At 49.8% G+C, this 21,929-nt stretch overlaps 1 protein-coding gene across 5 annotated transcripts in view; it reads left to right on the top strand.

Moving 5' to 3' along the window:
- BCL2L1 (BCL2 like 1) overlaps positions 1-21,929 on the top strand; it is a 31,341-nt gene that overhangs the window by 6,340 nt on the left and 3,072 nt on the right. The window lies entirely within an intron of this gene.

Here is a 21,929-nt window from a genome sequence, read left to right as displayed (position 1 = left end):
TTTTTGCTAGACAGAGAAGCAGCTTTGCTCTGTGCTGGTATCCCTGATTGTGATTCTAGCTGCCTTGGCTGGCTTGTATTGTTAGTTCGGCCGGCTTGCAACAATGTGACACAGCCATTGGTGCTGGGAGGCCATGCAAATACCCATGATGCCCAAAGAGAAGGTCTGGGCTGTTTCTGTAGGTTCATCTACACTGACAGCTGTAGAAAAGATGTGGGGGCATCTACTGTGCGGGTCCATTACAGGGGCTTCGAACCAGACACCAGACTGGAGCTTTGATAGCTTTAGTAGTGGTGCTTCTGGCCTTGTTAGCACTAGGCCTCCCACCCCCCCCAGATTTCCCAATCTTGTTCCCCTTGTTCAGCTTTGCTGCTGCTAACAATGGTGCTAATATTAATAGTGCATCACAACCCAATAGGGTGGAGGGTTATGGATATCTTCTGTTTCATCTTCCCCCTGCTTCTAGGTGCAGAGAGAAACCATTGGCCTCTTCCTAGCTAGTTCTGCCATGAGCCTTTACCCAGTGAGTGCTCCTCCTGGCCCAATGATAGAGTAATCTCTCTGTCACTGTCCTCTTTGCACAGGATTACTGCTCACCTACAGTGTGTATGGTACATGCTGAGCAGCTATTGCCTGGCCCATTCACAAAAAATTGCCATAGCCAAGTCTGAAACAGAGGAATGCAAGTTCTGGCTGGCCTGCTCCTGATATGTATCAAAATAGTTTGTTTTCTAGAGTATGGCAGCATTTCACTGCCTGCCAATCCCTGAGAGAGTAGGTCCAGACAGTCTTTTTGCTTTCCTGAGGCTGGTGAAAATGAGAGCTGCTGTGGTGCTTGGGATGGAGGGCCAGGATGCCATTATCAGAGAGAAATCCTTGCTTTTTTAGAGTGGGTGTGAAAAATGCTTTTCTGAGAGGTCTGCAAAGGCTGGGAGTGATTCATGATGAATGACTCATTTACATTTCTAATAGAGATCTGGTCAGAAAGTAAAGGCTGGAATTGAAGGTTCTGGCAACATCTGTGCAATTCCATGAATAAGTGGGAACTGGAGAATATATGGCTGTTTGCTGATGCTGACTGTCCTGTCTCTTGAATGGGGCATTGAGCTTTGTCCCATTGGACTAATGCAAACAGTTCCCTAAAGTACTGATTTCCTGGATGCTTAACATGTAAACACCAAGGAGGCAAAGAAATTGAGGATGGCTCAGGGGAGTATAATGAGAAGTAATGGGCGAAGATTGAACAAAGGAAAGGTTGGAGTTCCAATTTCTCACTGGAAAGAACTATTAGTTGTATGTAATAGTGGAATAGTTTCTCAAGAAAAATAATGCCAATAGAATTATCTGAAGTCTGAAAAACTGGACGTCACTGGAAGGGGGATTCATAGATTCTAGGGCTGGAAGGGACCTCGAGAGGTCATCAAGTCCAGTGCCCTGCCTTCATGGCAGGACCAAATACTGTCTAGACCCTCCCTGATAGACATTTATCTAACCTGCTGTTAAATATCTCCAGAGATGGAGATCCCACAACCTCCCTAGACAGTTTATTCCAGTGTTTAACCACCCTGACAGTTAGGGACTTTTTCCTAATGTCCAACCTAAACCTCCCTTGCTGCAGTTTAAGCCCATTGCTTCTTGTTCTATCCTAAGAGGCTAAGATGAACAAGTTTTCTTCCTCCTCCTTATGACACCCTTTTAGATACCTGAAATCTGCTATCATGTCCCCTAGAATGGACTAGATGAAGCCTCTTCCCCCTTCTTCTGACCTGCCCAACCCAAGGGAGTGCCCCAAGGGTCAGTCCTGGGGCTGGTTTTGTTCAGTATCTTCATTAATGATCTGGAGGAGTGGATTGCACCCTCAGCAAGTTTGCAGATGACACTAAACTGATACGCTGGAGGGTAGGGAGAGGATACAGATGGACCTAGACAAATTAGAGGATTGGGCCAAAAGAAATCTGATGAGGTTCAACAAGGAGAAGTGCAGAGTCTTGCACTTAGGACGGAAGAATCCCATGCACTGCTACAGACTAGGGACTGAGTGGGTAGGCAGCAGTTCTGCAGAAAAGGAACTTGGGGTTACAGTGGACGAGAAGCTGGATATGAGTCAACAGTGTGCCCTTGTTGCCAAGAAGGCTAACGGCATTTTGGGCTGTATAAGTAGGGACATTGCCAGCAGATCGAGGAACATGATCATTCCCCTCTATTTGGCATTGGTGAGGCCTCATCTGGAGTACTGTGTCCAGTTTTGGGCCCCACACTACAAGACGGATGTGGAAAAATTGGAAAGAGTCCAGCGGAGGGCAACATAAATGATTAGGGGACTGGAGCACATGACTTATGAGGAGAGGCTGAGGGAACTGTAATTATTTAGTCTGCAGAAGAGAAGAATGAGGGGGGATTTGATAGCTGTTTTCAGCTATCTGGAAGGGGGTTCTAAAGAGGATGGATCTAGTCTGTTGTTAGTGGTAGCAGATGACAGAACAAGGAGTAATGGGCTCAAGTTGCAGTGGGGGAGGTTTAGGTTGGATATTAGGAAAAACTTTTTCACTAGGAGGGTGGTGAAGCACTGGAATGGGTTACCTACGGAAGTGGTGGAATCTCCTTCCTTAGAGGTTTTTAAGGTCAGGCTTGACAAAGCCCTGGCCAGGATGATTTAGTTGGGGATTGGTCCTGCTTTGAGCAGGGGATTGAACTAGATAACCTCCTGAGGTCCCTTCCAACCCTGACATTCTATGAACCCAGATTTTGCCAGTTGCTGAATGGTAGCCAGGTTGGACGGAGTCCTGCTGAGTTGCATTGCGGCAGGATGGAGTCTTGTGGCACTTGGTGGAGAAAACCCTCTAGAAAATGTGATTATGGAGAGTCCATTTTCTAATGTCTTTTTTTTTTTTTCTGAATGATGGGAAATGACACAGACTTTGTCATGACAGGCAAGTTGTGCTCTGCATACACCTTCTGCTTTCAGAGAGAAAACGTGAGACTTTGCATCTCACCCTTTAGGCAGACTTTTTGCTCCTCTTCATGTCTACTCCTATGATTTCTGTTCCACTGTGGGGATTGGGAATAACCATGTCGAGGCATTCATCTCGCCCTCTTAGAGATGGCTGGGGTGGACTCAGTGGTAGAGTTTGTGACTGCGCTGTGTGCAGATGCTAAATCCATGCTTGGGTTGGATGAGCAAACCAGATGTGCTCTCAAAGCCCTCCTATCCTGGTATGCTAATCTCTGTTCCTAGTATGTAGGACTCCCATTGCCATCTAAGGGAGTTTGTGTCTTTAATTATGTCCATTTAGACCTTTTGGTTCGGGCAGCGAGAGGTTGACTGGCTGATTAGACAGCTTGGATAACCAAGATTTGGTGTGTAGTTAACACTGAGATTAAGCATTGATTCAAATAGGTATATTGCATGTTTAAAAGAGCTTTATAGAATCCACTACATTTTTCAAGGAAATGCAACTATCTCTGGGTGGAATGTAGTCATTTAACACACAGCAACACTGTACAACAGCTCAAAGACATGGAATGAAGACTCGCTGTTTGTGATGAGCACGGTATAAATACCAAGACAGAAGAATACAGTGTTCTTATTAAGTCACGAGGGAAATCCATGTGGGCCAAATACAGTTATGCAAACTGGACTGTGGCTAGCATACCAGAATTAATACTCCGACTCTTATATAAAAGTGACATGGGATCTTTAATGGCCATAAGTTGTCAGTATGACATCTTAGACAAAGGATGGTATCTCCAGATGCACAGTCAGCTTTGACAGTGAAGTGCTCTCCAATTGTAAGGCTCCTGCATTATCAGGCAACTGGCTTTTCCTATTTTCTTTCCTCCTCCTGTCTTCTAAACAAATATCCCACCCGTTCATCTACTGTGTGTGCTATCTAGGGCTGGGGAAAGATGTCTCTCTAGGCATCACCTGCCTGGGTTAAATAAATATTTTTCTGAACACCAGATGGTTCTCTTCTCTCCCAGCTGAAGCCCTGAAGATTCTGTCTTCTCTTCCATCAGATTCTGTCTCATGGTTACACTTGTGTGGAGCAGGGAGGGTATATCCAGCACTCCCTGCAATCATGCTGATCCGTTTCCCCAGAAGATTGACTCAGTACGAGGTGGAGAGGCAGGGTGGCTAGTTGCAGATAGGGGCAGTCTGAACAATGGGATTGTTTGAGATCTCTGCTCAGTGTGCAGGCCTTTGGCATCTTCTCAAACTGATTCGGAGCTGGGAGGCTTTTCTGTACAGCTCTTCAGGAAATGCCATTGGAATGACTTCCATTGCTGCTTCCTGTCCCAGCCCAGCAGCAGAATTCCTGCCTGCCAAAAAGTGAAAGATGGAAAGAAATCTTTGCAGACTTTCACTCTTCACCCCACTTCCTCAATTTCTGCCTCTCTTCTCTCCCTATCTTTTTCCTATGTGGTGTCTCTCTCTCTGTTGTGCAATTTGATTACATTTTTTGAAGGTCTGTCATCAAAGCAGGAATCTGCATGTCAGAACTCCTGATCTCTCACCCCCTTGTTCTGTCACTGATAACACAGTCCACCCTGCAAGGTAGGGAAGTGCGAATTCATGTTTGTAAAGTTCTCTGAGATCCTGGGATTCAAAAAACAAAGTACTTTAAAAATACCCCAAGATGCATTTCCAAACTACTTTTCACTGTTACCGATTCTCAGATGCTCTCGTTAACTTTAGTTCCCCTGATCTGCTGGTGGTGTTTGAGATTGGAGTTCAGGCCCCGACTGTGAGCTGCCCTGGGTCTTTGCATGTCCGTGCTATTGAGATGCCTTGCCCGACCCAGCCAGAGGGGTTGGGAATGGTGAGCCCTCACTCACCCCGTGGAAATTGCTGCTTTTTATACATGTGCCTGACATGTATGGCCACACCTTGTTTTTGGGTCTCTGATTGGATGTCAGAAACTACATAAGCCTCCCTTTGTATAATTTGAATGGAAACACACACAGCAGGCCCTCGGCGGGAGTGTGCTGGAGGCTCAGCGGTGATGTGATGTTTCAGGGCCTTGGCAGCTCTTCTTTCCTCCCCTCCTCCTGCCCCGCCCTCCCCCCCCCCCCCCATTTTGTTGAGCGAAAGTAGGAATGCTGTGGGAATAGAGTCCCTTTCTGAAAGAACCAGAAGCACTTCTCTGGGACAAATAACTATTTCCCTTTCAACTACTAAGCCTAACCCGTCCTGGGAGAAACTGGATTGGTGGGGTTGGGGTGGGGACGCTCATCTGAGAACCTTAACGATATCTGATAACAAAAGTGGGAGCCATCCCTGATTGATGCTGGTTGTTTCTGAGACCACAGCAGAATTGCTAGGCAGAGATGTCGCCCCCCCCTTGTGATGATCTGTATACTGATGGCAGTAGGAGCTGTAACTGCTATTGGCATCCTCCAGGGCATGCCTCAGTGGCCTTCTCTCTGCTGAGTGGTGCTCTGCATTCCTCTCCTGCTGCCCCTCCTGGCAGGGATGCTGCTCCTGGAAAACCCAGCTCATGCTCCAAAACGTCTGTTAGCCTATAAGGTGCCACAGGACTCTTTGCTGCTTTTACAGATCCACACTAACATGGCTCCCCCTCTGATAATTGTTCCGAAGTGGCTAAAGGGTACCATTGGTAACAGGGAAGGAAGCATTTTGGTCCCTCACAGACAGTGCCCTGGTTGGGATGGGACCTGGGATTGTCTGTTTAGCTTTCCTCTCCAAGGCCAGATTTCTTATCTCTGAACATTCCCAGAACTCCCCGGTCCTATCTGTGTTGTGCTGTGCCAGTGACAATGACAGTCTATTGGCACGAGACCTTCTCAAGCTTACTTACTGATTGCCCCTTGGTGTGCACTTAAAGGGGAGCCCCTGTCGCTGGCCTGCGAGAGCTCTCTCCACTTCACAGCATCAGGCCTATGGTCTGTTTCTAAAGAAGGAAGCGTGGCCTCGTCTGAACGCACAGGGCAGCTTCGGTTGTGTCCTCTGGGGCAGTGTTCGTTGTTGCAGCGTTCAGGTGGGGGGATAAGGTTACAGTTTGCCACACAAGCAAAACAGCCCAAGCTGACTGGAGGGCAGAACCGTTAACAGATGGCTCCAGCTGGGGGTTACTGGGGAGCAGGTGTGGGTTTCGTGACAGGAAAATTTGAAGAGAGACACGTTGATTTTGAATTCAGGAGGCCTGTAAGGTTGTGTGCCTTCTGCCACAACTCGCATGCTGGCGAGCTGGGTGACCTAGTTATGGTGCAGAAAACTGCTTGCTTTGTTTCTTATTTTTAGGCATTTCACTTATTTTTATCCTTGCGCTTATTTTAGATAGAGAGCGACTAGAGGAGTTCACCAGTGCTGGGAAGGGCAACCTCCAGGCGGAAACGCCCAGCACAGCTCCTCCATGCAGCCAGCATCTTTACATCCGCACGTGTTTTCTCCCAGGCACATGCTCACGTGTCCTGATCCACTGCTGTCTCTTAGGATCCCATTAGTGGGGACCCAGAAGCCCTCGGTGCTGGTGCCTGCCTCTAGGGGAGGAAGGGAGGAGTGGATGGAATTCAAAGGCCTCTTCGGAGTTTTAACCAGAGAAGTTTCTGCTGCCTCTGGGATTATTTGAATGCGGTGGTGGTGGTGGTTGTTTTCCCCCTCCCCCCCTTTTAAGGGAGCGGAGAGTTGAATGAATGTGGAGTTAATCTACTCTTCTGATTTCAGTGGGATTTATACCCTGTGCACTAACTTGCAGCCTCTTCGGGCTGCTCTGTAACAGGGAGTTCCGAGGGAGGCCAGCTTGCAGCCAGAGCTTCTGAAGCAGGATTCTGCCCTGTTGTAAACTGTGCATGAAGGGCTGGCTATGTATAGCGTACCGTGAGGTGCCGCCCGTGACGAAAGCAGCAGGTGCAGGCTGGGTTGACTTGTTGGTTGGAAATAGAATCGTATGCTTGGGCTGAAAAGAGGGGAACGGACAGAACTGTCTGTTTGACAGCACAGGTGTCTGAGCACCTGGAGGCCCTTTACAGAGTGAGGAGAAAGGGGGGAGAAGAATAAAAGATCTCTCCTATCACCCCCCCCCCCCCCGCTGTTGTTGATACCAGTGCAGTCCTTCACCTGAAGCCAAGAGCTCCGCACTAAACAGAGCAAAGGTGAGGGAAGCACAGGACTCTCAACACCCAGCCACAGGTGGGAGCGGGCTGCCAGGTTCACCGTTGTGTGCACTGGAGCTAGAGTAAGGGCTTGTTTGACTGCTGCACCCTGGGACTGGTCAGTGCAGAGAGGAGGGGAACAGCAGGACAGCTTCCACTCAGATGGTTCCTTCCCCTTCTGGACCATTTCACTGGTGTTTTGGACGTGATCTTGGTCCGACTCAGAAGTCCATGGGAGTTTTGCCATTGGCTTCAGTGGGAGCAGGTTAATGGCATTCCGCTGCGGGAAAGCTGTGGTGCCGCTGTTGTCTCAGGCAGTGACTAGCTGTGCTGGCTAGGAAATGGAGGCTGTATACAGATGGTCATGAGTAGCCCTCAAGTGAAGCCCCAGCTTCGTGTGTTGAGGGCATCCGATTTGAACTCCTATAAACCTGTGGCCATAAGCGCTTGGTTATGCTTATTCCATCCTGAAATCATGTGGCTCACCAATATCTTATTGGATGAAACAATTATTTGCTTCCAGTGTGTGACTAAGGCCCAGAGTAGAGCGCTCCAAAGGAGCTTTCTCCTGCTGCAGTAGTTTGCCTTGCATATGTTAGGGAAGTACGACCTATTTGGCTCCCTCTCCTGTTGGTCAGGAGGTTTCTTGCTAAGTGACTTCATGGGCTGAATCACTTGAGATTTCACATGGATTAAGAGGAACTAAATGAGTGCATCTCCCTCCCCCTCTCCAGCTCCATCCCAGGGGGGTGTTTGGAGGAGGAGCTCTGCTGAAAGGATCCCTGGGACTTACCCAAGAGAGAAGGGCTGAGACAGTCTATTTAAAATCAGAGTGGGTCTGTGTGTGGAAGGAGGAGTGGGTCCTGATTTCTTGTCTATTTCCAAACCTGACCATTTCCCCAAGGCATGTTTTTTGTCGGGGAGCATGTTCTTGCATCCAGCCTCTCAGTCTAGGGGGAAATGCCTAAGAAATGACAAGATTGCACTCTGGTCACAGGCTTGAGAGCGCTGTAGGGCACACCCCAGCTCTGGCTCCAGAGAATGAGGAATGTGGACATGGTGTCAGGGTCCAGTGAAGCCCAAAGGTGGTGGTGTCTTTGCAAAAGCTGCCTCCTTGCAGAAACTGTTGCCTCATACCCAGTTCTACAAGGATACAGGAACTTTCTTAATGCTTGGGGGCGAAGAGTGTGACTGGGTGAAAATGCAACTCAGTTCCTCTCCCTGGGCACCACGTACTGAAGGCATGGTCTCCCCCAAAAGGAGATGCTTGTGTTACATAGCAGCCTCCCTAGGCACACAACCATTGCACTGTCTTCTAGGCTTCAGATAGTTCTGACGCGAGACAAGGAGTCTTCCCGCTGCCCCTAACATGTGCCTCTCTCACCACAGGCCAGCAGACTGGTCTGCCCTGTTGGGGCTCAGACACCATCTGTCCAGTGGGGAGAAGCCGCATAGAGACTATTTTCCAAAAGGTATTAAATGGGTTAGTCCAAGGAAATGCAATCCCATTCCCAGCAGGTGCTAATCTCCTGAGTGGATCCGGCTCGACCTACATGTTCCTCACTGTGCTCTTGTATTATGGCTTCATGGCTCCCAGCTCTCCCGCTTCTGTGTGTTCCTGATACTGGTTCTGGTCTGTGGCTCAGCCCAGATCATTCTGAGGGAATAACTTTCACTGATGAAAGTTGGATGCAAGTGGATTAGTCATTCGTGCCAGCTCTTGTTTTGCTGCACATTAATGTTTCATCTGATGGCTGATTGCCTCGCAATAGAGTGAACACTTCTGTCCTCTCCAGTCTCTTCTGAAATGCCCAGAACAGGCTGCAGCTCTCTGGATAACCCCTCTGACACATTGGGAAATGCTGAAATTGCTGGTGAGCACTTGTCATCTCTGAGTGGTGCAAGTGCATTGTAGTTTCCGTGAAGCTGGTGATGAAACCAGTTTGACAAGCGTCCCTGGCAGCAGGGCTAGGAATGGAATGTGCTAGTGACTGTTTGTCTCTGCTTCGCAGAGTACTGGCTTTGGCTGTAGTGTGCACTGAACTCTGGAGGCTTATTGTACTTCCCACTCCAGTACCCAGTCTGGCTGGAGCCCTTCCGCAAACTGGGACGGCCTGTGTGCCTTACCTAGTGCTGGTGTCCTGCTTTGGGGGGGGGGAATGGCAGAGGTTTCATCTCTACACAGCCCAGGGTCACAACATCCTGGAGTTTGACAGTGATTGCTGAGAACTCAGGGTTCACATCACCCAGAATTCCCTGCTATTTTAATTGAAATTAACCAGCTGCTTCCATGTAGGTCAGTCATTTGCATAACAGTTAAAACTGAGTCCCTGAAGCATTTGCACCTGCAGAGTCTGCTTGTATCTCCCCCCACTCGCCATGGAAGCTGGCAGTGAGTTACTGACAAAGCACTTGAAAGAACACTAGGGGCGGGCGTGTGAGGGGCAGCTCTGGAGAGGGGTTGAAGCCTGTTCTCTGATGTCAAATCTGACGTGGGATGTGGCGGGGCGGTGGGGGGAGAGGTGGTCTATTGTCTGAAATATTTGGATTGCAAGGATGGTGCTGGGCGCCAATGGCAGTTATAACCACTTGGACATTGCTGCTACCTGACACTCAGGTCCCGGCTTTGAGGGATGTCTGAGCAGCCATACAAATATGCAAGGGGCTTGTGGGTTTGCAGCCTGTCGTCCGGTTCCGTGGTGGAGAGAGACGGAGCTGGGGACCTCTGGGCTCTCTTGGGCTGTAGTAGTCACGTGGGGACCCGCTGAGCTGTGTTTACAGGATTCTAGCAGCAGCCTTTGGGAATACTCCTGTTTTCAGTTTTTCTGATAGTGCTTTTCTCCATTGAGCTTCATCTGCAGGTTTGTACATGCCAATCGCACGTGGTGAGTTGAGTAAAGGGCAGCTGTTGTTCCTGGGCTTTGCTGGAACCGTGGTGTTTCCTATTCCACACCTCGTCTTGCTCATCTCTGTATGAAACTATTCCCAAATGCACATTAATCCAAATTCTAATGGCAGTTGCTAGCTGGTGACTGGGGTGCATCATAGGTATTTTAGCAGTAACACAGCTGCTGTTATAGTTACAGGTATACTAGAAACACAGAGAGCCTCATTTGAGGGGAACAGTGTCCTGTGGCTAAACACCAGCAGTTGGGAGGCAAGAGCCTGGGATTGTGTTCTCAACTCTGCCACAGACTGGCATATGACTCTGGGCTGGTCACTTAAACTGCTTCGTGCCTCAGTTTCCCCATCTGGGATAATAGTGCTCCACATCATAGCATGGTTTTGAGAGCTAACTAATATTTAGACAGTGCTTTGAGACTCTTGAATGAACAGCCTGGTGTATTTGCTGAACTGTTTGGGGTGTTTTTCTCTAATGGTACACGGCTCTTTCCCAAGCAGATCTTGTTGGGGTGGCAGATAGAGCCGTGTGCGTGGTGGTCACTCCGCTGTGTGTTTACTCACTGGGTTGGGTTATAAATAAGCTCCTGTTTTACAGGCTCGGGCTGTAAATAAGCAGGTGTGGCAGTGCCATTGCTAGGTGGAAGGTGTGGCCCTCGGGCTGATCTGTTGCCTGTTTCCTCCACATGGAATGTTCTGTGTGAAAGGCCATTGAATTTTTTTCTGAACCCTGCCCAGGCTGGCTTGCAAAGGACCAAGCTCCCTCCCTGTCATCTGCTCGCACTTCCTCTGCTATAGGAGGGACTCCTCTGCTGTCAAAGAACCAAGTGACCCATTCACATGCTGGTGCACTTCAGCCATGCCACACCAAGGAATCTTTCTTGGTACCCAAACCCCTTCTTTTCCCTATTAACTGCCCTGCTCTCCTCTGTACCCCAGCCATGGCTCAGACAATATGCTGCTGCCCAGAGACTAGACAGGGATTATCCTCCTACATCTGCTTCCCTCACCTGTCCTCATGGATCACTGCTACTCGCTGAATCCTGCTTGTACCTTGAAAAAGGAACTTGGTCTGCTTCACTTGCCTCGAACTTGGCCCTGTTCCCGATTTCACTATAGAGAGTGCAACTGATTTCCTTCCCACCTGTCTAGTGTTAGCATTTCAGATAGTTACCTAGACACAAGAGAATGAAACTAACCCAGCTAACAGGGTTGGTACTGCCGATACATTTAAAGCTCTAGTTCCCATCAGTCTCCAGATAGGGATGTGAATGCCAGTGTCCTGGCCAAATTTCAAATCTGATAGATTATGGTTATCTACTGAGATACCTCCTTCACACCCAGTTGACATTGTTGGCACTGTTTAAACATCTGCTGCATCTCACCCCAGAGGTGGCTGCATTTTAGGGTGGGTGAAGTAATTGGTAACACAGATATGCAAAGTGTTGTGGGATCTTCAGGATGCCAAGCTCAGTGTAGGTGTGGAGGGGAATGAGGATCCAGGTCGGGTGGCCGATGGAGCCGATGAAGCGGAGTACGGGCTGTGAATCTGATTCTGTGCATGTACAATGTCTTCTGACCAGCAGGGAGGGTGAGGGTGGCAAAAACAAATAGAGAGATGCTGGACTGCACTGCTGAACCAGTGGGTGGTTCCTGGGTGACTTGGAGGGGAGGTGATACCTATTGGCATAAGTGCTTCTGTTATATTTCACTACCACCTACTGCCCCATCCTTGTTAGTGTATCTGTGTGGGGGGAGGAGGGGATGTGTGAAGTGCAGAGAGAGCCTATTGTAAAACAATCTACCCTTGGGAGGATGGGGTAAGCCAATACCGATCGTCTGTGATCCTCTTTGTAACGTGCTGTTGCTATCGGAGAGTCATCGTTTGAGCAACTCAGGAATTCTAAACATTTCCTCTCAGATAAAGGTGACTGGGGGAGGCTAGAAATATCTGGACATGTCTGGACTAGTCTGAGATCCAGAACAGGGGGCTGAAGAGGTTGAAACTGACACTTGGGGGGCTAGATCTCAGGTATAAGGGAAGCAAGGCCTTGAGTTAGTGCACGAACTGGAAGGTAACCAGGAGACCTGCACTTCGCTATCTCCAGTGTGTCCACCAAATCCTGAGCTAAAGCAGCCTTGTCCCTTCGTCCTGCCTGCCCCCGCTCTGGGCTTACTGAGTCTGGGAACCCAGCGTGGGGTGGGGGCCGAGCCCCATGCAGTGTGGTGGGAATGGAGAGCATTAGTGACTGCCACAGAATTCACGGGCTTCTCCAGGCATGTCGACATGGAAAGGGACGGGGGCCACTCTGCTGTGCGCCCTCAGTGCCCTGCCAGCTGCATGTTCTGGAGGAAGAGGAGGGGTGCTCCATGCTCTTCCACTGTTCTCCCTCCCTGCCTGTAGTGCCTGATAGCCCCATGTATTCACCAGATGCCATTTATCTCTTGCTCAGCAAACACTTTCTTTTCTTAGAAATAAGCGCTTCAAAACAAGTCAAGTTCCAAGAAGAATTCTAATGATTTCCACAAGCTCTGAGACAGATGTTATCAAAACTAGAAACAAAATGCCAGGCCAGCCTGCTTGCCCTATCGGTGCTCTGCCAAGCCAGCCTGCTTCATCTCTCGTGCCCTAGCGAAGGCCCTTCGTTCTGCTGGGTGACCGCTCCCTATAGCAGTTCTGTTTGCTTGGTGTCTATGCAGCTGCACTGTGCCTTGTGGGGGAAGGGCCTTTGGTTTTATTACCAAGTGGAAAGACTTAGTTCTTAGTTTCTTTGTGACAGTTTTTGGTGCTGTGATGAGACTGTGTCTAAATCTCTTAGTGCTGCAAATCTATGCAAATATGGCAGCTTGTCAGTTACCAAGGCTGCTACCACTCTGCCTGACAACACCCCCCCCCCCTTCCTGGAAGCCTTATTAGAGCAGGGCAAGGGGGTGCATGGGGACTGTGTAGGGGGAACAAGGATTTCCCCCCTTATTTAGCATTGGCTCAATAAAAGAATCTCCACAAGTCTTGATTCTCTTCCCCCCTCCCAACATAGCAATATTGGTCACCTTAGAAACAAAGGTCGGCAGGACGGAGGGAAAGGGCTCTAGTGCACCTGACCAGGGCCAGAGATAGGGCCTTTGTCTCCCCCCCCCCCCCCTTGTCTTGTGAGGCAGCCCCAGCTGCGAACGGGCAGATCAGGGAGCTGTTGGGCTGTGAGTCTACAGAATGACTGCGGGGACCCTTCTGAATAAACACTGTGTTACCAGGGCCATTGGTGGGGAGGGGGCTGAGGCGATATATGCACTCAGCATGGAGGTTGGGGAGTGGCAGGGTCATGCATATCCACACAGCATGGCTGTTTGCAGTGGGAGGAGCTTATGCATTCCTGCCCAGCATCCTGCTGGGAATCATTAACTAGCCCTTCCTTGGGAGCAAAGTGCTTCCCCCGACCCTGTACCCGAAGTGTTCTGGACGCAACTGCCAACACACTGAGGGCTCGGTTTCTCTGGTATCACAACCGCATGCTCACCTTCCCACTCCCACCTGTAAATAGGGAGGACGTTGGAAATATGCAAGAATCCTGATCTCTCTCTCTCTGGGCAGGATTCTTACATCAGTGGCCTGTCCCCTCCCCACAGCAGTGGTGCAGGGGATACAATATAACAGGCCTGCGGTGCCCAAAGGAGCTGGTAGCCCTAAAGTGAAACCTATCGGCTTTCTGTGTTCCTCTCAATGGATGGGAATTATAGACACACACATCTGGTACCTCTTCCCCAACAGAACAGTGAAGAATAAGGCTGGCATGGTGGGGCACATGGTATAAGTTAGCAGGAGTCTGTGCTGCCCTAGGGTCCTCTAATATTTCATTGCATTAGAGCGTGTTTTGCAATCAGTAGGTCATGGCCCCTAGGGGGACAAGAAAGGCGAACAGGAGACTCCACTCCCAAGGTGTTGAAAACTTTATAACAATCTCAGGTTAAAAAAAATATCTTTTTCCTCTGCGCACACCCTGAGCCCTCAAGGTCAACTGTTCCCTGTCAGCCTTTATAGGGGCTTTTTGCTGCTTTTAGTGATAACAATGAGTCCTGTGGCACCTTATAGACTAACAGACGTCTTGGAGCATGAGCTTTTGTGGGTGAATACCCACTTCGTCGGATGTATTCACCCACGAAAGCTCATGCTCCAATACGTCTGTTAGTCTATAACAGGGGTAGGCAACCTATGGCATGTGTGCCGAAGGCGGCACGCGAGCTGATTTTTCAGTGGCACTCACACTGCCCGGGTCCTGGCCGCTGGTCCGGGGGGCTCTGCATTTTAATTTAATTTTAAATGAAGCTTCTTAAACCTAAAACAATAGTTTAGTTCTATATTATAGACTTATAGAAAGAGACCTTCTAAAAATGTTAACATGTATGACCAGCACGCAAAACCTTAAATTAGAGTGAATAAATGAAGATTCGGCACAGCACTTCTGAAAGGTTGCCGACCCGTGGTCTATAAGGTGCCACAGGACTCTTTGCTGCTTTTACAGATCCAGACTAACACGGCTCCCCCTCTGATCCTTGTTATCACTGTTACATTCACTGTAAAAATCAGAGTAAAAACATATAAGGGGGTTGTGAAAAGTTTGACTCGGGAAAAGGGGTCGCCACCCTGATCCAGCTGCGAAACAGCAGTAGTGTGTATCTGAGGCTGCAGCCAGAGACCCTCTGACACCTGGATCTGGGCCCTGTCCAGCTGGCTGTAGCATGAACTACTTGTTAGGTGCTTTGAAGCACAATATAAACAGGAATGAATTTGTCCTCACTAACACGCCTGGGAGGTAAAATGATCCCCATTTTACAGGGGGAAATTGAGGCAGAGAGGGTAAGCAATTTGCTTCAGGCCACAGCAAGCATTGGTGTCGCTTGGGATTTTACATGACCCCCATCTGTTCCAAACAGGCCATTGAAAAACTTGCTTTTGAAATTGCACATTTATCAATCTCTGCAGCAGCCTTGTGTGGCAGCCCACAAAAGGAAGGGTCTGTGACAAATGAGACAGGCTTCAGGCCAGATTCAGTCCTGGGGCAAGCAGGTGCAAAGCCCTGGGGCCTCTGAAAATCCCCAAATCCCTGCTTACTCCAGGGTGGAATTTGGTCATCGGTTAAAACTTTAGCATGTGTACACAGCAAGGTGTGGAGGGATGGGTGCTCTGCAAGGAGCTGTGATGGAGGGGCAGGATTTGAGGATGTTTCACATCTTCTAAGTAATGGGAGGAAGTGAGCTGCATTCTCTATGACTTATGGGGAGGAGCCAGTTTAAAAGCAGTTGGCTGAGCTACTTGTCAATCACAGCAGTAGCTTAGGAACTGAAATCCACGTAGCTGACCATGGCAACAGTCACAGCTTGTCTCTTGATGTCTTGTCTGGATGGTAATGGGGACATTACCAGGTGTTCCATGCAGTTCCTTGGCACAGCTGCGGGAGTCAGGAGAACCCTCGAGGGGCTCAGGCAGCGGGAGGGGATTTAGCAGAGAGCTGCCGCCTGTCTGATTTCTGTGCATCGCACAATAAGGCGTGACACAGACACAGGGTCACTCCAAGCTTATCTGCGCTGTTCCAGACTGGATGACTTACTGCAGCCTTCTTTATTCAGGAGAAAACCTGCTGGGAAAACGGCAGTCTGAATATAATACATACCCTGCTCCTGTGGGGGAAGAAAGGGGCCCTCAGCCCGGGTCAGGTTTGTCCAGGACACAGAGCTTCTCATGGAGTGCTCTGGGAGCAAAGCGGTGTCTGGGGCCCGGTGGGGCGGGGAAATGCTCGGCTGGCAAGCTCTCATTACCGTTTGTTGTTGTATCGATTCCCATTCGCTGGCCCTCTTTGGTCTCCAGTCCTGTGCAGTGCGATTTGTGCCTAGCAGGGGAGCAGGCCTGTTTACTTACCCAGTGAGCTAGGAGAACAAAGCTAGCCTCAGATTTGCCCTCCTCTCTGGAATGCTGTTGGGAAATGTTTGCAAGGCCGGTTCCTGCTTTAATCTGACCGACAGGCATGCTTGATAAACCTCAGGGCTGCCAGGGGTAAAGTTCTTCTGTAGTCTGGCTGCGTGCTGAACTTGGACCCCTGGTTCCATGAGAGCCAGGATTGCTGTGGATTAGAGCTCTGATGGACAGCTGTGCCGTTTACCTGGGGCAGGTACATACCTTCTGCAGCAGGGGTTTCTTGTCTCCCCATCCCTCCCCAGGGTCAGACTTGTGCTTAATAGTAAGGTATCTAAACAAAAGCCTTGTGAATGCCCATTGCTCCTGTTGACTCCAGTGGGAATTCTGCACTTGGCACGGGGTACCCAAATTTGGCCCACATTGTGTTGCTGTATCTGGAAGAACCTCTTGCAGCTGCAGCGCAGCCCTATCCCTGTGGGTGGGGTCGGTGCTCTGTTCATGGAACTCTTTGGGGTGGGGCTTATTTTGGAGATTTGGAGTGTCTCAGTAGGTGGGAAGGAGTTGGGGTCCTGGGTGGGTCAGCAGGGCTGCAGATGTTTCCATGTGCTTTGGACCCAGATGATCAGCAAACTCCTCAGCCCTGGAAAGGCATCTTCTCGAGGTCCTGACCAGCCCTTCGGCTCTCTGACCCTTCCAAGGAACCAGCTCGGGAGGGTGTGGCCTACCTTGGTCATTCTCGGATCTCAGGCCAGGCTCTGCTGGTTCAGGGTTCTGCTGGGTGGTTGGGCGTGCAGTCAGGGCCTGCTCTCTAGCCAGACTGAGCGTCTCACCGAGGAGATGCCATGGCTGTCTTCGAGCTGCCTTCCTGCAGTGACTATTGGAAATGTCACTTCAGGCCGAGACCCCTGCTCTGTGCATTGCTCTCAACTCCATGCAGCCCCAGGGCTAGCCTATGTCTTCGGGGGGCGCTAAGATGGGTGGGATGTGTCCCCAGCTCAGGGAATGAGCCTCCCGGGCCTGCTGGGCAGACCTGTGCTAGTGCGAGACCCCCTAGCCCTCCAGAACCACTGCACACAGTGCTTTGAAGTTGTGGTGGTGCTTGGGTGGTGCTCAGGCTGGGTAGTCTAGCGGGGGAGGGCTTCAGAGCCTGCAAAGACTGTGACTGGCTTGCCAGCTACAGAACCAGTTTCTCCTCCCTTGGTTTTCACACCTCAACTGCTAGAACAGGGCCTCATCCTCCCTGATTGATCTAACCTCGTTATCTCTAGCCTGCTTCTTGCTTGCTTATATTTACCTGCCCCTGGAAATTTCCACTCTTGCATCCGACGAAGTGGGTATTCACCCACGAAAGCTCATGCTGCAAAACGTCTGTTAGTCTATAAGGTGCCACAGGATTCTTTGCTGCTTCTACAGAACCAGACTAACACAGCTCCCCTCTGATACTTGCAAAGGAGAGGGCGGGGTAGGAGCTCTTGTTGCCAGGGCTATGGGAAGAGGGTGGATCCTGCCACTAGAAGTGCAGGAGTAATGCCGTTGGGTGGGTGTGGTTACGGTGACAGTGCTTGTCCCGTAGAGGGTGAGGATCCCCCCAAATCCAAGCCACTAAGTCCTTTTGCCGTCTCTCCTGACTACTTTCACAGCTGCTCCCCACACTGTCCCTCTGATTCTGTCCTGTCCCTTCTCTCTGCCATGGGAGGGGAAGTTGGGCTCCAGTGGCCTCCTGTGCTGGCTCGCTTTAAATCTACGTGTATTTCTACATTCAGATGGGGGGTGGGAACCTGCCATCTGTTGGCAGGAGGTGCAGGGCTGGGAGGAGGCAGAGCCCTGAGTGGCTGCATTCCTGGTAGATGCCTCAGATTGCCCTGTGCCCTGAAACTCCAAGGATCTTGTTGTCCCAGAACACCCAGCTTCCCAGAACTGACTGACTCCCAGCTTCCCAGAACTGGAGCTTGCTAATGCTGAATGCAGGGCACTGTTGTGAGGGAGCTCGCTGCCGCTGGGCGCTAGCTGTGGGTGGGAGGAGAGGAGTGGGCCCAGAGCAGACAAGAACAGACGTGTGGTGTTTGTTCTTAGACTAACCATAGAAAATTGGGCTCCGGTCATGGAACGGTTTGCCCAGTCCAGCCTCCCCAGCAAACAAAGCTCAGCTGTCTCCCTGCTGCCCCTGCCCCTCTTCCTGAGCTCAGCACGCTGTGTGCTTGCGGTGCGCCTCCTGTCCTGCACTCGTGGTGTTCTCCCCTCCCTGACACACGCTTCTCTCATGACTGGTCCTGTGCTTTACACACAGTTCCGGGTGGGGCGCGCAGGGCTTCTGTGTCCAGTCAGTGCCCCTGCCTGAAGCAGGCTGACGTACGTGGGGCCTGCTGCGGGAACACCGATGCCAGGCTCCCGCCTCTTCTCTCCCACACCCTCGGCTGCGGAGAAACTCCTGATGCCTGTTGGGTACTGACAGTGACGGGGCTGTACCGGGCCCTGCTAAAAGGCAGTCTCCGGCAGGTCCCCAAGATATTGTTGGTGGGTGGGAGGGTGTAGTGGGTAGTTCACTGATCTCGGCAGGCACGGTGCGCCTGGTGGAAGGGGTAAATGCCTGCAGGCCTGGCAGCTGGGCGGAGTAGCTGCAATTGATGCTTGTTCTGTGGAGGAAACTGAAGTGCCTCGTGCCCCACTAGTGGGGACTAATCTGTGGAGGAGCCATTGAGGCCTGGGGGAGCTGACCCATCCTGCCCCTTGGAAGGGCCAGGGCTCTCTGCCATTAGGCAGCCTCCATGTGCCCACGCTGCAGTTTGGGGACCTGATCTGATGGCTGTTTAGGGCTCCGCCCTTGATCTCTCACGGAGAGTTCTGCCCCACACTTCCCAGGGAGGGGAGCTCACACCAGAAATGAGCCAACAGGAAGATGGCAGCTCAGCTGCTGAGCACTGAATTGGTTACATGTACACTGGAGAGAGAGAGCATTCCCAATGCAGTTACACACAGCTTCCCTTTCAGAACCCGTTCTAGCCACTTTAACCTGAAAAATTAAAACATTAAATATGTTTTATACTGTAAAGATTAAACACGTGTAACAATCCATCCAGCCTTTGGCAGAAATGGCGAGTGTTAATGTAAAATGCACAAGTTCCTAGCGTTGGCAGCCTGAGAGCTGCTGGTGCCAAGATGGGAAAGCAGAGGCTCTGCAGAATATGGGCAAAGTCTGCACCCATAGAATCATAGCACAGGAAGGAACCTCGAGAGATCATGTAGCCCAGTCCCCTGCACTCATGGCAGGACTAAGTATTATCTAGACCATCCCCGACAGGTGTTTGTCCAACCTGCTCTTAAAAATCCCCAATGATGGAGACTCCACAACCTCCCTAGGCAATTTATTCCAGTGCTTAACCACCCTGACAGTTAGGAAGTTTTTCCTAATGTTCAGCCTAAACTTCCCTTGCTGCAATTTAAGCCCATTGCTTCTTGTCCTGTCCTCAGAGGTTAAGAACAATTTTTCTCCCTCTTCCTTGTAACAACCTTTTATGTACTTGAAAACTGTTCTCATGTCCCCTCTGTCTTCTCTTCTTCAGACTAAACAAACCCAAATTTTTCAATCTTCCCTCCTAGGTCATGTTTGCTAGACCTTTCATCATTTTTGTTGCTCTTCTCTGGATTCTCTCCAGTTTGTCCACATCTTTCCTGAAACGTGGCTCCCAGAACTGGGCACAATACTCAGTTGAGACCTAATCAGCGCGGAGTAGAGCGGAAGAATTACTTCTCATGTCTTGCTTACAATACTCCTGCTAATACATCCCAGAACGATGGTTTTTTGCAACAGCATAACACACTTGACTCATATTTAGCTTGTGACCCCAGATCCCTTTCCGCAGTGCTCCTTCCTAGGCAGTCATTTCCCATTTTGTATGTGTGCAACTGATTGTTCCTTCCTAAGTGGAGTTCTCTGCATTTGTCCTTATTGAAATTCATCCTATTTACTTCAGACCATTTCTCCAGTTTGTCCAGATCATTTTGAATTTTAATCCTATCCTCCAAAGCACTTGCAACCCCTCCTAGCTTGGTAACATCCACAAACTTTATCAGTGTACTCTCTATGCCATTATCTAAATCATTGATGAAGATATTGAACCGAACTGGACCAAAACCGATCCCTGCAGGATCTCACTCGTTATGCCCTTTCAGCATGACTGTGAACCACTGATAACTACTCTCTGGGAATGGTTTTCCAACCAGTTATGCACCCACCTTATAGTAGCTCCATCTAGGACGGTTGTATTTCCCTAGTTTGTTTATGAGACGGTCATGCGAGGCAGTATCAGACGCCTTACTAAAATCAAGCTATACCACATCTACTGCTTCTCCCCATCCACAAGGCTTGTTACCCTGCCAAAGAAAGCTATCAGGTTGGTATGACATGATTTGTTCTTGACAAATCCATGCTGACTGTTGTTTATCACCTTATTATCTTCTAGGTGTTTGCAAGTTGATTGCTTAATTATTTGCTCCATTATCTTTCCGGGTACAGAAGTTAAGCTGACTGGACTGTAATTCCCCGGGTTGGCCCTTTTTCCCTTTTTATAGATCGGCACTAGATTTGCCCTTTTCCAGTCTTATGGAAGACGGGAGACATTCCAGGACTTTTCAAAGACAATTGCTAATGGCTCAGATATCTCCTCAGTCAGCTCCTTGAGTATTCTAGGATGCATTTCATTAGGCCCTGGTGATTTGAAGACATCTAACTTGTCTAAATAATTTTTGACTTGTTCTTTCCTATTTTAGACTCTGATCCTACCTCATTTTCTCTGGCATTCACTATGTTAGACGTCCAATCGCCACCAACCTTCTTGGTGAAAACCAAAACAAAGAAGTCATTAAGCACCACTGCCATTTCCACATTTCCTGTAATTGTCTTCCCCCCCTCATTGAGTAACGGGCCTACTCTGTCTTTGGTCTTCCTCTTGCTTCTCATGTATTTGTTTTCAGCACATCTACATTAGGGTTCTCACCAGTGCCAGCAGTAGTTGTAGCAGGTGCTTTCTTCCTTGTTACGTTGTTGGTAGAGGATCTCTGTTCATTAGCGTGTCTCTGAAATCGTTTTCTTTTTAAACACGGGTGGCCCAATTTGTCTAGGCATTAGGGCGTTTCTCAAAGGAAACTTCCACATCCGACTCTGTTCGGTAGCTTTCGTCACTGTGCCCAAGGCTTGCCCTTCTCTTTTTCAGCGTTTGAGTTATTTCTGGTGTCTTGGGAAGTGGATGCACACATGCCCTTCCTCTGGGTTTTGCAAGACCCCCCTGCAGCAGGAACACACTCATTGTTCTCTTTCCCCAGTGCTGAAAATTGGATCCAATTGTCTTGTCCTTGGTGAACGTTCTCAGGATTTGTAATGGCTGCATACCTTGTCCTCCTGGATTTTCCAGCCAAATCTGACAGAGTTCTTGTGAATCTTAATCGGTATTTTAATCCACGCAAGTCTTTCGTTTTCTACATTTTTCTGCAGCCTTGTGGGGCAGTGACCAGGCTTGGTGTGGGGGAACTTCAGGGAAAAGGGGCTGAATAAAAGGAATGTCCTGGGTGTCTTGGCTGCTGCTCAGCTGGCTTCTTGCAGAGCAGGGCAGGAGGCTGTTCTCCTGACTGCTGCCTAGCAAGGCTCAAAGGCATCTGTATCAGTACCTGCTCTCCACCCGAGAGAGGCATGGGGGTGCAGGAGCAGTCACTGGCATGTGGCAAGGCAGCGAACAAGAAACACGACATTGCCCATCCTCGGGGGGATCTCCCAGTCTGTTTCATGCCCTGCTCAGTGTAGGAGGCTGCTTGCGATGGTGCCATGGTGTGTGCGTGGGCCTGGGGGCCCAGTCACTGTGAATGAGGTGTGTGGCGTCATTCAGGAATGACCTTGTGGGTTTCAGGGAACCGGTATAAGCTCTCCTGGCACAAACAGTCTTTTGTTGTTATAAGCTGCATCTGTGCCAGGAGGGTTTGCTGGTACATCAAGGGCAGCAAAGCTTTGCTGGTGCAG

The sequence above is a fragment of the Mauremys reevesii genome, linkage group 13 (assembly GCF_016161935.1).
Source record: "Mauremys reevesii isolate NIE-2019 linkage group 13, ASM1616193v1, whole genome shotgun sequence".
NCBI classification, from domain to species: Eukaryota; Metazoa; Chordata; order Testudines; family Geoemydidae; genus Mauremys; species Mauremys reevesii.
Note: the sequence above shows the minus strand (reverse complement) of the source record. Positions and strands in the feature narration are given on the sequence as shown.